Here is a 17202-nt window from a genome sequence, read left to right on the forward strand (position 1 = left end):
ATTTGTTGGCTGTGGGCATCCTGACGAACACCGTCTCCATGGAGGGAGTGAGCCCATGTGACGATGCCCACCACTCCCCCACTGCTTCTCCCAAGGCTGCAGGTAGACCTGGTTCCCCTCCATTAGTGTGCATGCCCACAGTCCACCTCTATTGCCAATTCTTTCCTCCTGTCCACCAAAATACCACACACCCACAAATTTAATTATTCTGCTCACTCACACCTTTGGTTTTCCAAATAGTAAGGAGAACACTTCAAAACTTTGCCTCTAGAAAATTATAGTTCTCCAAAGCACGATGAAATGTTACATGCTAACACTAGTTTACACGGAGCTCTCAGCCTTGAGAACTTCACAACGAGGAGTTTAGGACAACCATTTTTCGATGTTTACTCTTGAGTCAAGCATCCACCCCATTCCATCATCACCATAGTCCTATGAGGTAAACATTAATCTATCTCCTAGTTTACCAATGAGGAGCCGGTCTGGGTCACCTCAAGGTCCTACATTCTCCCCACCACTCTACCCTGCCATTAGCTTTCAGACTTGTCATTGCCTCCTACCTCTGCTGCATATTCATCTTGGTTAGGGGACAAACACATCCCACCTAAAGAGAAGCAATTAGATAAATATCAATACAAAAGAGTCCTGGAAAAGGCCCTTGTAGAATCCTAATCTTCTCTAGATCAATGTTGGCAGAACAAGGAAAAGTGTGAAGTTAAAACCAATTGAACTTATTTGGATTAAGAATGAAATCTGATTACCGCTAAAGATAAACTGCTGAGACCACATCTATGACAATAAAATTAGATTAATGGAAAGATAAGATTTGATTAACAACTTAGGATCATCCATCAAGATTTCATTGTGTGAAACTCGATTCTATTAGGTAAGGAAAAAAACATAGCAACCAGTGTAAAGTTATGCTTCTAATACACAGCCTTGTACATATCTGATGAACACTCTGGGTTGAAACTAAATGTCTTGGCAGTGCCTCCTCAAAAGATCTGCAATAGCAATGAAGAAAACAACATAACATTGCATCAACCCACCACACAGTTCTCAAATCAATCCATCTGAACCTGTTAACCAAGAGCAACTTGCATTTGCATTTGGATTGACTTCTAGGATTTCCAAACTCATGTACATGGAAAGATGTTATCAAGAAAATGTATCTGAATCTTCAGAATTTCTATTTCTTTATAAGAAAGCAGAGGATGGGGTGCCTGGGTGGCTCAGTCAGTTAAGCATCTGACTCTTGATTTTGGCTCATGTCATGATCTCATGGCTCGTGGGATCGAGCCCCGCGTTGGGCTCCGTGCTGACAGCATGCGGGGCCTGCTTGAGATTCTCTGTCTACCACTCTCTTTCTGCCCCTCCCCTTCTCATGCTCTCTCTCAAAATAGATAGATAGATAGATAGATAGATAGATAGCAGAGGATGGAAGTAATTAGTCTCTGGGTTTTGTTAAATGCTAGTAGGTCTAAAGATGCTTTCCCCCACTTAATGGTTTACCTACAGAATAGTATTTAATGTGAAGTGTGTGTGTGTGTGTGTGTGTGTGTGTGTGTACACTTTTTATTTTGGCTTAGCCTCTCACCCTCCTACCCCCTACAAATTGACATGTTTGCAATCATAGACCAGATCTGCATTTTTACAAATTAAAAGACAGACAGTAGAAGATTCTCTGCTTTGATCATATTTGCTCAATTTTTCCAGATAACATTCTTAGCATGGGTATGAAATTATATTAACTGTTTACTAAATCTCTTTGGTTACAATTCCAAAATGTAGGACTGCTCCCCTTGATCCTAATTTCCTGAACGGTGATAGGAGGGCGTTGCCAAGCATCACTGCCATATTTTTTCTTGTGCCTGCGACATTGATTTCCCTACCAACTAATCTCATTTCCGCAAAAGTCTGTATTAAACCACACGGCTGCAGCTAGTCATTGCTCTGCACCCTTCTTCAAATGTAAAAGCTCCATCTCTGGAGCACTCAGAGTCTATCGAGGGACCCATTGCAAATGAAGATAAATTGACACTGTGCCTGGGGAGCTCTGGCCAGAAATGCAATTTTGAAGAAGATGGCGACTAGCCTCCAAAAGTATTCATTGTCAATGAAACATGACAGGTGTCACCAGGAACAGAGATCCCAGGCAAAGGGAAATTAGAGCCTCTCATGTCCCCACTCATCTGTGGTTTCCTAATTGTAGTTGTTGGCATTAATTGATGCTGGTGCCATTTTTGATCATGCAGGGCTGTCTTGAGTGCCTTACATTTCCAAAGGGCTTGACATTCTGAGAGCCACCGCATGTTTGGATCAAATTTGCTTTCAACATGCCATGTTCAAGAATCTTCTTCTCAAAGGCCATTAGTGAAAATGACCTGGAAAATTCATCAGCCCTTGAAATTGCTCGTGCTGCTGAGGAAGCCACTCATGGCCTATCTTTCCTACAGCTGTAAGAGTTATAGGAAGCGTAATAATTCATTGGTGTGGCTGTGGAGTTGTATAATCAGATGTATATTTCTGATAGCTATCTTCTCTCCCAAATGATACTGTATGCTTTCCTTTAGGTGTGCTCCGGAGGGCAATTGCATTTAATAAATGTTTTTATTGGTTTGAATGAGACAAAAGTAATTCTAAGTAGCACACAAGATTTCTTCTTTAAGGGCAGAGTAACTTGATGATTTTAGATGCAGCATAAACGCTTGTCATAAGAAAAAGAAAGGAAGCCCCTATAGCTTTTTCTATTCATCATAGATGTAGTAAAGCAAGGGAATTTATCTTCAAGAGACATTTTCTTTGTCAGGAAACATGTAAATGCAAATCTCACGAAGTAAGCTGCTCCATTAGCCATGGGTGACCTCCTATTGGGTCTGTTGAAGACACAATTCACAGGACTAGGGGCAGTTATTTGCCTCCTTTGTCTGTGTCAAGAGTTTACAGATTAATATTGTTTCAGTACTGAAACAAAAAACCAGGCCTAGGGTTACAATGATACGCTGCCCCAGGTCATTGGCTCTGCATTTCCAATCTGTTATGTTTGCCATTTAAGATAATAAAGAATAATAGATACATCCATCAGAAGCAATGAAATCAATTACCAATGTCTTTTTTATTATTATCATTATTATATTATTACCAGCATCATTATGTAACCTAATACATATCCTTTGTATATTTCATTTAGTTTAATCGGAAGTACTTATTTTTCCTCGTCATATATGTAATATAATACATACCACATCTTCTAGCACTCTGCTTTTTTTTTTTTAATTTTTTTTTTCAACGTTTATTTTTGGGACAGAGACAGACAGAGCATGAACGGGGGAGGGGCAGAGAGAGAGGGAGACACAGAATCAGAAACAGGCTCCAGGCTCTGAGCCATCAGCCCAGAGCCTGACGCGGGGCTCGAACTCACGGACAGCGAGATCGTGACCTGGCTGAAGTCGGACGCTTAACCGACTGCGCCACCCAGGCGCCCCATGGCACTCTGCTTTAAACGTGTTTGAAATTTAGTTGTATAAGCAACCATGTAAAGACAACTTCTTTTAATACTACTTCACGGCAGAATAACTAGTTATTTTAATAATTCTGCTCTTTTAGGACAAAGTGTATGTTTTAAGAATCTCTTTTATAAATAAAGTCTAGAAATGTCTTTTGAATGCCTACTAGGTGATTTAAGGAAAATAGTCCCATCCTTGGCTGCCCAATGCATTTATGTTCAGGGTCAGTGACTGTGTAGAATTTCAGGTTCTTTTTCAGCTCTCTCCTTCTCCCCACAGGCGGCTGTGCTCAGGGCTTGCCTCTACCTTTCTTTCCTCAGGCATCTGAGGTGGAGTCTCTCCATTAAGTGGTTTCCAGGAGACAACAGAATTGTTGATTGCACATGTAAAAAAAGTACTTACAAAGAATTTTACAATCACTCTTTACTGTGGAAATAAGTCCCCCCAAATCTTCTTGAAGTTCAGAATAAAGATAATGGGAAAACTTAAGATTTTATGTGTCTACAAATTGTTTCCATTGTTCCCTCTACCCTCAGCTAAGGGTTATTGCTCCTAGGCAAAAATATGGTCTAACAAAATATTTAAGGTCTATATTCACTTCAAAAATGGACCAGGAAGAGAAAAATCCTGTAGGGAGTAAATAGCACCCAAGGAACAACTTCATTACTCAACCCTGTGGAGACAAATGAGCTTTCTGATAAGGCAGCAAGTGCACATCTGGGTCCACCAGCTGTACACTCCAAACCTTTTTGAATATAGGAGGCTCCCCTTCCCCAAATATCCTTATTTATTTATCCTTATGTATGTGGCATGTCCTTTTGTAACATTATGTTTTGACATTTTAAAATACATACATACAATGAATTGTAAAAAGGTGAAGTAAAATATAAGTATACACAGAAGCCCCAATATTTTACGGTACAACTAAATCCGTCACCTTGTGCACACTCTGGGGTACACGCACCCCACACATTTTGGAACACTGATTCCTAAATTTTTTCATGCAGAATGAAGCCAACTTTAACCTTGACTATCTCATGTTGTACTTTCACTTTTTTAGTCCGTATGCCATTTTTAATGTACAGTGAGTGCTGGCAATGATGCACTGATTTTTCATTCCTTCCAAATGGTTTGGTAGCACAAACTAACCACAGATCTTTTCCTCTCTCCTTGTGATAGTAAGACTATGCACTTACATAAGAAACACTGCAGTTTTCTCTCTTGCAAAATGACATAAAATCAAATGTTTCTGGAGAAAATGCAAGGACTCTGACCATTGCAGTTCTGGAAGGAATCTTAACTGAAATATAGTGATGGCTCACAGTGTTCTATTTTTCATCCCATCATAGGACAAACCTGTGATATTTTCAAGGCAACATGGGGGTCGCAGAACCCAAAGCAGCCAGGGTAACACATGAGGAAGCCCAGATGAGTAAACGGAGACTTCAAGTGACTTCACCAAACCTAAATAAGGGTGAGCACACAATGTGGGACACACTTAAAACTGTGGCTGGAGGGGCGCCTGGGTGGCGCAGTCGGTTAAGCGTCCGACTTCAGCCAGGTCACGATCTCGCGGTCCGTGAGTTCGAGCCCCGCGTCGGGCTCTGGGCTGATGGCTCAGAGCCTGGAGCCTGTTTCCGATTCTGTGTCTCCCTCTCTCTCTGCCCCTCCCCCGTTCATGCTCTGTCTCTCTCTGTCCCAAAAATAAATAAATGTTGAAAAAAAAAATTAAAAAAAAAAAAAAACTGTGGCTGGCTAACTTCTAGAAAAGGAAAAAAAACTAAGTGACTGTCTGTGGGGTGCTGACTTGGAAGAGGCACAGAACTTTCTTGGGTGATGAAAACGTTCTATTTCTTGATTGGGCTGGTGCTTACATGGATACTTACATTTGTCAACATTTGCTGAACTGTACACTTAAAATATGTGTATTTTATTGTATATAAATTATGCCTCAGTAAAAAGCTTAGGCAAAGCAAGCAAACAAAACAGGCAAGTAAAGATTTAAAAAATATGAAATAAAGGCACTAGGAAGTGAAAGTGGGTAGAACCAGGTGATATTTCTAAAATGCTATTTTGCTGTGGTAAAGTTTGTCCTTTGCTCTTGAAAGCCAATAGCCTTTGGCTTTTGAGTCAAGTATTCTGCATTTTAAAGAGACCATGTTATCCAACTGCATTTTTCACAGAGCTAGAACAAACAATTCTAAAATTTGTGTGGAACCACAAAAGACCATGAATAGCCAAAGCAACCTTGAAAAAGCAAAGCAAAGCTGGAAGGATCATCACAATTCTGAACTTCAAATTGTATTACAAATTGGTAGTGATCAAAACAGTATGGTACTGGCACAAAAAATAGACATGTACATCCATACAATAGAATAGAACACCCAGAAATGAACCTATAACTATATGGTCAATTAATCTTCAACAAAGCTTGAACAAATATCTAATGGGAAAAAGTAAGTCTCTTCAACAAATGGTGTTGGGAAAACTGGCCACCAACATGCAAAAGAATGAAACTGGACCACTTTCTTACACCATACACAAAAACAAATTCAAAATGGATGAAAGACCTAAATATGAGACCTGAAACCATAAAAATCCTAGAGGAGAACATAGGCAGTAACCTCTTTGACATCAGCTGTAGCAATCTCCTTCTAGATATGTCTCCTGAGGCAAGGGAAACAAACGCAAAAATGAACTATTGGGACCTCATCAAAATAAAAAGCTTCTTCACAGTGAAGGAAGCAATCAGCAAAACTAAAAGGCAATCTATGGAAAGGGACAAAATATTTGCAGATGACATATCCAATAAAGGGTTAGTATCCAAAATATATAAATAACTTATGAAACTCATCACCCAAAAAATGAATAATCCAATTAAAAATGGACAAAAGACATGAATAAACATGTTTCCAAAGACATACAGATGACCAACAGACATATGAAAAGATGCTCAACATCACTGGTCATCAAGGAAATACAAATCAAAAGTACAATGAGATATCACCTCACACCTATCAGAATGGCTAAAATCAACAACACAAGAAACAATAGGTGTTGGTGAGGATATGGAGAAAAGGGAATCCTCTTACACTGTTAGTGGGAATGCAAACCGGTGCAGCCACTGTGGAAAACAGTATGGAGTATCCTCCAAAATTAAAAATTGAACTACCCTACAATCCAGTAATTGTACTACTAGGTATTTACCCAAATAAGGGTAAATTTCAAAGGGATACATGTACCTTGATATTTAGCAGCATTATCTACAATAGACAAATTATGGAAACAGTCCAAATGTCCATCAACTGATGAATGAATAAAGAAGCTGTGTGTGTGTGTGTGTGTGTGTGTGTGTGTGTGTGTGTGTTGTTTTGTGTTTGTGGAATATTACTCAGCCATAACAAAGAATGAAATCTTGTCATTGGCAACAATGTGGATGGAGCTAGAGAGTATTATGCTAAGCAAAATAAATCAGTTAAAGACAAATACCGTATGATAAATTTATATGTAGAGTTTAAGAAAAAAACAACAACAAATGAGCAAAGGGGAAAAATAAAAGAGAGAGGCAAACCAAGAAACAGACTCTTAACTGTAGAGAACAAACTGAGGGTTGCTGGAGGGGAGGTGGGTGGGGGGTGGGTTAAACAGATGAAGGGGATTAAGGAGGGCACTTGTAGCAATGAGCACAGGGTGATGTATGGAAGTGTTAAATCACCATATGGTACACCTGAAACTAATCTTACATGGTGTTAACTAACTGGAATTTAAACAAAAACTTTAAAAAAAATAAAGAGACCATGTTAGGACAACAGGAAAACTGATGTTGAGATAGCTGTGTTCTTTTCGTTATTTTCTGAAATGTGTGTTTAAGAGACAAAATAAACCTTAGTGGTAACACATTCAAGAAGAACCTATATATTTTTTAAGTTTCCTTAGAAACTCATTCCTAAATTCTCACAGATTTGATGCTACATGGATAATTCTCTAATGATAAAAACAGATAAAATGGATTATTTCCAGTAACCAGCATGCCCATGTGTCAACATGCCAAATTCTGTGGTCGATGCTTTATGTACGTCATCTCATTTAACCTTCATGTTCATTCTTTGATGTAAATACTATTGTTATCTCCATTTTACTGATGAGGAAACTAAAACTTTGGGAGGTCCTTTGACCAACTAGATGAAAGACAGTGATCTTGAACCATAAAAATTCATGCTCTTAAACACTGTACTTTGAGGTTTTGACTAAAAGAGGATCAAGAAAACTCAGCACCTGCTTTCCTGGAGTTAAAAAACATATCTGGAACCAAACAAAATCCACTTCTCCTGCAGATAATTCCATAGTGATCAGCCCATTACGGTGTTTTGGATGACAATCTTCACTTAATGGACAGGACAGGTAAAGCAGCCTTTGTTCTCTTTAAAATTCTATCTATGAGACATGTCAGCTGACATCCATGCACATGCTCACCTACTAAACATTCTACCTACCAAACCATCCTGTTCCCAATAGATGAGTCGATATTTACCCAAAGTTCCTTGGATTTATTAGAGCTATTTTTCCTACTCTAATTATGAGAGTTATTAAATATAAGAAAACTAATAAAGTATGAGTGCAAAAAACCAAACAGGTGCTTTTTGTTCAGTTGAAAACTACATCAATTGCTTTGTAGTCTCAATCTAAGAAGTCACTGTGATACTGTATTGATATGTAACCCACGAATCAGTAAGAAAACACAGAAATGTAATAAAAATTGGTGACTTGATCAGGCATTTCCCACATAAGGAGGATACTAATATCAAAAGGCACCCGACCTCCTTGATTGTCAGGGAAATATGAATTCAAACCACAATGCCATGAGATTACATGTATGCCTGAATGGCTAAAATAAGAATGACTGACAGTGCCTTTTGTTAATGATGGTGGATAAGGAGTAGCTGAAACTCTCATACACCGTGGGAGTGTAAATTAACACAACTACTTTGGAAAACTGACAGCATCTCTAATGATGAAAATTACACACCCTGTGATCCAGCAATTCAACTTCTAGGTATCTACCCGTGACAAAGCACAGCGTGTTCACCAAAAGACATGTACCGCAATGTACATAGTGGCACTATGGTAATAGCAAAAAATGGAAAGTGATCCAAACATCTATTTTTAGTAGAATGCAGTTGTGGTTTAATTATGTAATAGAATGCTTCAGAGAAATAAAAATGAGTAGATTATGTTTAAATCTAAGAACTTGGAGAAATCTCACAAATATAAAATCGAGCAAAAGAAGAAAGATGGAAAAAAACTTGTTCTGTATGATTCTAACTGAATAAAGGTCAAAAACAGAAAAAAAATTATCTGTGGTGATAGAAGTTAGAGTAATGATTATTTTGGGGGAGAATGGTAGGATAGTGACTGGAAGGGGGTAAAGAGGAAGTTTTGGGGATATTGGTAATACTATATTTCTTAATCTAGGTAGCAGTTACAAAGATGTTTTGGCTTGGGGAAAATTTATCAAAAAACTTTCGCTCACATTTACATTTTATTCATCTATTCAATTTTAAAAACTTAAAAAGCATTACTTTCAAATAAGGTATGAGGAAAAGAAAAGCTAATCAATAAAAGACTGGGAAGAAAATATAAACATTTATATGCAACACTCAGATTGTTTAAGCAAGTATTTTCATTTTACCACTCCACTTTAAAGCCACTAAAACTGGGGTGCCTGGGTGGCTTAGTCGGTTAAGCATCTAACTTCGGCTCAGGTCATGATCTCTCCTGGTTTATGAGTTTGAGCCCCGCATCTGGCTCTGTGCTGACAGCTAGGAACTTGGAGCCTGCTCCACATTCTGTGTCTCCCTCTCTCTGCCCCTCCCCTGCTTGTGCGCTTTCTCTCTCTCTCTCTCTCTCTCTCTCTCTCTCTCTCTCTCTCCCTCCCTCTCTCTCTACCCCCCCCGTCTCAAAAGTAAATAAACATTAAAAAATTCTTTTAAAAAGCCACTAAAACTGGAAGAATGCATTATGAATAAGATTTGTGTAAAAAAAATTTATCGAAATAACAAGTGTTAGCAAGGATGTGGAGAAAAAGAAACTCTTGTGTATTGTTGGTGGGTACAGAAACTTGTGCAGCCACTGTGGAAAACACTGTGCAGTTTTCTCAAAAAGTTAAAAATAGAAATATCATATGATCCTGGAATTCCACTACTATTTACCATCCCCCAAAATGAAACACTATTTCAAAATGGTACATGCACCCCTATGTTTATTGCAGCATTATTTACAATACCTAGATATGGAAGCCACCCAAATGTGCAACAAAAAGAGAAACAGATTCATAAATACTGAGAACAAACTGGTAGTTGCCAGATGGGAGGGGGTTGGGAGCTGGGTGAAAGAAGTGAAGGGGAATAAGAGGTACAAATTTCCAGTTATAAAATAAGCAAGTTATGGAGATGAAAACCACACCATAGAGGTTATCGTCAATAATACTGCAACAATGTTGTATGGTGACAGATGGCAGCTAACTTATTATGGCGAGCACTGAGTAATGTATAGAATTGTCAAATCACTATGTTGTATAACTGAAACTAATATAATGTTGTATGTCAACTATATTTCAAAAAAAAAAAAACCAACCAAAAACTTTCTCAGGTGGAATTGCCACAGAAATTATACCATACCAGGACCAGAAGTAAAAGTGTCTCAGTAATGACCACCAGGTATAATTTAGCACATGGAGACTGGAATTAATAGTATTTTAATAATATATATGTGTATTTTCTATAACATCATACAGAGATTTTAAAAAGACATCGAACCAATCCAAACTCAAAGAAAAGATTATGGGCCAACCTCAGAAGATTGTCAAGTGCCTATGCACATATATATTTTACATTGATATAAAAAACTTAAATAATTTAAAGTACATATTGCTGGACCAAAAAGCAGGGCATAAAAGCTTTTCTTGTATTAACAAACAGAGAACTATACTCTCAAGGCTTTCAGAAATCCTGACTTTCTAGTTCCCTCCCCAACTGGACATTACACACCTCCATTAGAGTCCATCGCTTTCATCTACCAAAGGGGAAGTAGACCTTTGCCTCTGATCTGGAAAATTACTAGGTGTCATGGGCAGCTCAGAGCCTTGACTCCTTCCTTTCCGTGTGTACCTACTGATGTCTGATAGCTTTCAGGTTTCTTAAAATGATAAGCTGTCCCTGACCTCAGACTTTATTGGTAAACATAAGCTACAATAAAAATCTCAACAACATATTTAGTAGTGAAAAGTGCCAAGTCACCAAAGTGCAAGAATAAAAATAAGTTTAATTCTGTGTCATTCAAATTATGTTTTACCTGCCATACAGTTGAGTAAATGTGTCTTTTTAAATTGAAGAAAAAAATCCATAAATAAAATTGGCTTCCCTTCCTACCACTCACTCTACCTGCAACTCCAATGCTAATGCTCCACAGAAAGCTTTCTCAGAATTTTCTGAATTGGTTCCCCCTCCCTCTCTCATTTCTGCCTCCCCCCGACCCCCTTGCTCTTAATCTCCTCTTCTACAGCCACCCTCCACAACGCAAGACACACATGTGATGGAGACCCCTTTGCTCATTTCCCCCAAACCCTTTTAAAAATCTATTGTTTATAATAATAAACACTGAGCTCTTGGTCTCAGACATTCCTAACTCAGAGTATTTCTCACTGGCAAGTCCTTCTCCTAAAGTCTGATTCTCCAGCATTGGGATTCCTCCTTTCTCTGCCCAAATTGACTTTCTGTCTGTACCTCCCAGGATTGCTCCAAAACTGTCCATTTCCCATAAAAAAAAAAGTTCCACTTTCTCTTTCTCCACCTCTTTCCCCCAACTCGCTCCAGCCAGACAGTCTTATTTCAGTAACTGAATTCACCTTTGAATGCATTCTTAAATTGATCATTTATTTCCGGGAGGGAAATTCTACAGATAGCTCTTAAAGTTATATTTTTAATCGAATGAAAAATATAAGGGCACCATTATTTCTACAGTTGTTCAACAAGCCTGCTTTACCCTGGATCTTCTTGGGGCATCAGTCCCAGCCATTTTCAGGATTCATTCATTTCCTCCAGCTCTTCCAAAGAAATCTGCTCTCTCTGCTGACCTGCCTCCTCCCCCTCCTCCCTGCTGCCTTTCCCTCTGCCCACCCTCTCCCTGTCGAGGACAGGCCTGACATTTTGTTCATTAGCCTAGCTGTTTAGTGGCTGGATAAAAAACTGGCCCTGAAAGTAGGATTTGCATATCTCCCAGACAAAGGTTAAAAGTGCTCTCCTACGTGGGGTTCTCTGTCTGTGCTCCAGGCTTTACCACTGTGGCTAGTGCCTGCGTGGGGAAGGCAGAAGAGATAAATGTGCTCCTTTCAAATTCCAAACCGTGATAGAATGGATACTAGTGTTTGATGGCAGAGATGTATCAAAATAATAGATGATCTAACTTCTAGAAATCTAGATATGAAAACGGACTTTGCCAAATAGGAAAGTATATTTAATTCAGGCATTCAGATTCAGATTATTCAAAAGAGCATTTCAGATAATAACAGTCTTGAGCATTATCAGTTCATCTGGAGACAGAGTGATTTGGGGAAAGCACATTAATGGAATGTCTATGGAAATCCTGTAGGGCCAGCTGGTCCCAGGAGACTTTCAAGCCTTTCAATTATTTCCTCTGGGGCGAAGGCTGTATCACCACTGTGAATTCTCCTTGGAGCAGCAAGTTTCTGCATCACACTGGCAGCACACTGCCATGTGGTCCTTCGTGGGGATTTGGAAACCGTCTTCAACTGGCCCTGTCATCGGTCTCAGTCACAGTTTTGCTGTTTTGTAATTATGTGCCATTATCTGTATATCATCTTGTCCCATCTTCTGACCAGACTTCCAAGCCCCATCCTGAAAAGAACTTGTTACTGAAATGTCTGGTGTGTGCCCTCCCAGCTCCTTTAAAATCAAGGTCTAAAGCAGGGAGGGGTGGCATCGTTGCTCAGAAAACTACCGTCACGGATAACCAATTACAGTGTTAAAAGCTAAATCTTGTAAGCTTCCCCTCCTGCCCCACAGGGATACAGAGAAAGAGTCTGGTGTGTGGAAACAAAGCAATCACTTAAAATGTAACAAGGCACATTCTCAAACTGAAACCATGACTCACCCTGCACATGTAATATTGATATTTCAGATTATATATAATTGAACCGAGGTTGCAGTTTATTTTCCAAATGCAAACATGTGTTTAATTAGAGCAAAATGTGCATCTCTGTAACACTGAATTTTAAGTACCAGGTTCTAAAGTTTATTGATTGATGATTATTGTGGGGAAACATGAGCTCTTATGCATAAATCTTTTGACAGGAGCTGTCTGTCAAAAATAATGATCCTTTTAAAACTCATGAATAAATAATGATGCAGGTTCACTTTACATAAAAATACATACTCATTTACACTCTGTCCACTGAAATGAAATATGGTTATTTAAAATAATGACTCTGTGATGGGTGAGTAATGAAACATTATTAATTTAATACACATGGCATTTTATCCTCACTCTCAAATTACATGCATCTATTTTCAATATTAACACATTAGGCTATTTTTTTTTTAAGTCCTCTCACAAAAGGCCTGGTACAGAAAATCCTTTCATGGATGAGATTGTGAATTTTAATTCTGCCACACTGGGGTCTCATTTTGGTCACAGGCTGGAAAGTAATAACCGGGCTGTCACTGTGGTGATGTTTTATTGTCTGCCCTGACGTGGAGCATCCAGGAGGAGCCACCTCCTTGTCCTCCCATAGGAACAAGCGTGAATAGTTGAGAAGGAGAGCCAGAATGCCATTTGCCTTTCTTCATCCTTTCCATCTGGAATTCAGTTCTGTTAATATGTCTTTTCTCTGGCCCTCCCCCCCACCCCTTTATCCCACCCTGATTTTCCATCTGTTTGCTGAGTAAGAGTTAGGGACAGTCCTAATATCTGGAAGTTTTCTGACTGATTTCCTCAGTAGCTCAGGAACAGAGGAACAGGAAATTAGGGAAAATCATGCTCCACTTTTCCTTCCTCCATCTTTTCCTAGAAGATTTAGATTCACTTTTCTTCTTCACCCTCGGACTTAATTATTCACTCCTGCTGTGTTCCTCTTGAGTCAGGATCCAAGGGCAGAAGTGGTGATGATGGGGGAGGGGACCTGGTCAGGACTGGGAATGGCTGCTACCAGCTTTGGAAACATGGGAGATGAAGAATTACTGCTCAGTTTCCTTTTCCCCCATTTTTCCAAGCTTTGCTGTCCACCTTGGATCTCCCAGCTGGTTTTCAAAAGCCTAGATTTTTGAATACGAGGAATACTCACGGGGGTTTCTGTCACCATTTCAGAGATGAGGAAATTGAACCACAACGAAACAATGCGCATCACACACACATACACAGAGGGCTACTGGCACGCAAAGAAGCCCTTTGGTAGGAAACAGCGTCCTGTGCACTGCAAATAGCATCATTCCCGGGACCCACACCGGGGACTTCCCCAGCACTGTTCCTTGATGCCCCTGCTCCAGCTGGGCCCACACAGATCTGCTGCCTCAACCACATGCCATTTTCTAAACTGGGAAATGTGCATGAGTCAAAAAGAAAAAACCTTGTTACATGGGCCAAACCCACTGCTTAAGTAACTCAGCTGGTGTTGCTCAGCCTATAAAAGGTTCCCACACTTGAAAGATGAAGTTTCAACTTTTCTTAAAAATTGAAATCAATCCGGATTGAAGAATTTTGTGAAACCCTTGAGATAATTTTACAGACCCTGTCACGTTGCACTAGAAAGTTTGGGAATCCTTAGGTCACAATGGGGTCTTGAAAGACAAATAGTCAAGTGAAATTAATTTTAAATCTTTGGCGAAAGGTTAACTGTTTCTTAAAACAGATTTCAAAAGTGTCACTTCAAACGCCTTTCAAATAAATGTTTCATACAAAAGAGTGATTCAGAGTGATTCTTAAAAATATACATCTACCAATTTCATGTTTATCTATGCCTTTTCATAATGATAAAGTGTGAGTTTAAACATAGGATCAAGAAAGGGTTAACTGCAACTAACAATTTTCTTTTTAATTGTCTTCACATGAGACCTCAGAACTGAAAATGAAGATGGTATTTTTTCTACGTCTGTCCTTCCTAGTTGATTATTTATACAACTAGATTGGCTCTTTTCCTTGATGTTATCCAACTGCCCGTTGTGTGCTAAAGTACTCTTTTTTACAATTATACATGTGATCAATTTTCGTTCTTCCTCATGTTCTAACTTTTTTTGGGGGGGGGGGGGAGGACTTACAGATTATTTTATAGGCCTTACCCAAAGTTATTATTCTCAAATTATCTTTTTAGACTTAGAACACGATTTTTCATTGCATTTTATTGTGCAGTATAATGCGTGTCAAATTAAAGTCAGTAAGTAACAAATTTTGTAGTTTGTGCTCAGTACAACATTGAATTGAGCGAGATAAAAAGAAATAATATTAAAAAGACAATCACAAACCTAAAAAAGAACACTGCAGGATGCACATTCACCAGTATTCTCCTAACAGGTCAGAGAAACACCAGGCAAAATAGAACATTAATAACTCAAGCATTTCTCTTTAGGAATTTTAAGAATTTCTAAATATGCATGCCATTTAGGGATTCTTTTCTTTTTATAAACAAATGGGTTCTCATTTACACCTTAGAATGATAACATTTGTCAAGGATTTTAGGTTGTCCAAAATAATGCATGGAAAATATCTGGATTTTGAAGCAAGAGGAGCACTAAAGTAAAACTGAGCTTTTAGACCATGACCAAGAGGCCATCCAACAGGTGAAGGACCACAAGGGTATGATGGCTGACATTACCCTCACTTTCAGTGAAAGCATACTTAATCTTTGAGGCAAAGGCCAAGGAAGGCCTTAGCCGTGTGGAGTCAACTTACCAATATTTTGTTTGCTTTCTCATCCATTTTTGCCACCCCATTGGTCATAACACTAGTCTGTGCAAGGATGAGAATTAATTATCAAGGTAATATGGGTTAAGATGTCTTTGGAACCATAGTAGAGGGGACGGCCATCTTGCCAGTGCAACCCCAGGAAAAGCCCCTAGTAGCGTGCCAGAACGAATTGCAGGTCAACCAATCAGGAGCGATAGCACGATCTGATTCGAAAAAGGCCCACCCGGACCTAAACCTGGAACAGCTGCAGCTTAAAAACCCCACCCCACCACACTTGGGGGCGACTTCCCTGACTCCTCTCTCTCTCTCTCTCTCTCTCTCTCTCTCTCTCTCTCTCTCCCCCTGAGTCACAGAACCTCGCCCTAGACCTTAGTTCCCAAATAAAGCCTTTGACTGCTAAAATTTTTTAGCCTCTGACTCCTATCTTTACCCTGCCTTATGCCTGACCCTAACAATATGCTTATAAAGATAACTTACATTTTGAAAATGGACAAATTAGATAAAATCATTTTTTGGAGGCAGAGAGGAAATCAAAACAAAATCATCAAATCTTCAAAACCATAATTTATATACATCTGGACTATACATGAAAGTAAACAGACAAAATTTGACATTCAGGCTACTTGTTTCATGTGTAATAATACATTACTTATGTAGGTGTTTAATTTTATTGTTTTTGTATCTTGAGGGTTTGGGTTACTCATATAGCTGAAACATTATTTAATGAGAAAATATGTTTTTAAGACTTTCTGATAGAAGAAAAACTTCCTAAAAGAGAAAGTGAAAATAGCTTTGGTTCATAGATAAGAGCTGTGGCTTCTAGTATTCCTTGCTGTGTTGTTATTCGGAGGACAAGTCATTGTCACTTCCCAGGAGCCATTATTTAAAAAACATAACGTTTAACAAAAGAATTCAGACACAAAATATCACCAGAGCATGTCCAGTATCAGTTTATATATATGAGGTACAAAGACAATGCTGTTAGTTAAAAGGATGGCAGCTTTCTCTGGGAGGGTGGGGAGTAGTGACTGGACCGAAGGAGGCAGGTATTTGGCTGCTAAAAGTGATCTTCGTTCTAGGGCTTTTTGTTTCTTTGATTTTTTTGTTTGAACCTGGATGCTGGTTACACGGGTGTTTTCTTTTCTTTTCTTTCTTTCTTTTTTTAACATAGTGAGCTATATCCTTTTGATATAACACTCTTCGACATGAATATTACAGTTTATTAAAAAGAAAAAAAGGAAAGGCTGAAGCAAAATTTTCCAGTGGCTCTTTTTCCAAAATTCTACTGTTCTGTGAAAATTGCCTTTTTATATTAGGATACCCACCATATGTTAGACACTGGAAGGTGGCTCAGAGACATCGTTTTGGGCACTTTGGAATGCACTGGGCATGCAATAGATTTCCAATTGCTTTGTACATTTTTCTCTTTTCTCCCTCTTTGCCCACTCTTGCTACTGTCATTATGTGTGGCTCCCAACAGCCTTCTCATCCTTACTTTGTATTTACCCCAATCTGCTGGAAGCTGGAAAAGACACAAGGATTTGATAAGCTTGATTATCTGTTACTGCCAAATTTTGCAATAAAGACCCAAATGCCTACATTCTCAAACCCAAAGGTCACTAGAAGTCTGACCTTTAGAGAAGTAAGGCAGTTCTGCACTTCGCCTCAAAAACCCTTAATCTCGAAAAGGACCTCAGGTTTCTATAGAGAACTTCCGCGTGGA

The sequence above is a fragment of the Prionailurus viverrinus genome, chromosome C1 (genome assembly GCF_022837055.1).
Source record: "Prionailurus viverrinus isolate Anna chromosome C1, UM_Priviv_1.0, whole genome shotgun sequence".
Taxonomy (NCBI): domain Eukaryota; kingdom Metazoa; phylum Chordata; class Mammalia; order Carnivora; family Felidae; genus Prionailurus; species Prionailurus viverrinus.